Genomic DNA, 384 nt, shown 5'->3' with positions numbered 1-384 from the left:
TCCCCGCTCCTGACCCCCCTCACAGTCTCCAAGAAGCCTTAGGCCTCCCTTTCGCTTGGCTGACTGCATTACTGCCCTGGCCTCCCCACGATACCCAGGACTGACTTCCCCTCCACCATTTCTCTGGTCACTGTCCTGATTCCTCCCTCCTGACTACCCATCATTACTCTCAGGAGTCTCATGACCTTCCCCTATGACTCCCGCCTCCTTCGTTTTTTCCACCCTCCCTAGATCTGACCTCCCCCTGCCTCATTCTGGTCACTGCTCTGCTCTAGATCCCCCCTCACTGCTACCAAGAGTCCTTATAATTGTTCCCTCCCTGCCACCCAATTCTGTTTGCCATGGGCTTCCCCCGACCCCCTTCCACCCCAGGTCGAAAGTTCC

At 57.0% G+C, this 384-nt stretch overlaps 1 protein-coding gene across 1 annotated transcript in view; it reads left to right on the top strand.

Annotated features, from left to right (window-relative positions):
* The window catches only part of KCNH6 (potassium voltage-gated channel subfamily H member 6), a 21,199-nt gene that overhangs the window by 542 nt on the left and 20,273 nt on the right, over positions 1–384 (top strand). The window lies entirely within an intron of this gene.

This window comes from Pteropus medius, unplaced genomic scaffold (genome assembly GCF_902729225.1).
Source record: "Pteropus medius unplaced genomic scaffold, Ma_sr-lr_union100, whole genome shotgun sequence".
Lineage (NCBI taxonomy): Eukaryota > Metazoa > Chordata > Mammalia > Chiroptera > Pteropodidae > Pteropus > Pteropus medius.
Note: the sequence above shows the minus strand (reverse complement) of the source record. Positions and strands in the feature narration are given on the sequence as shown.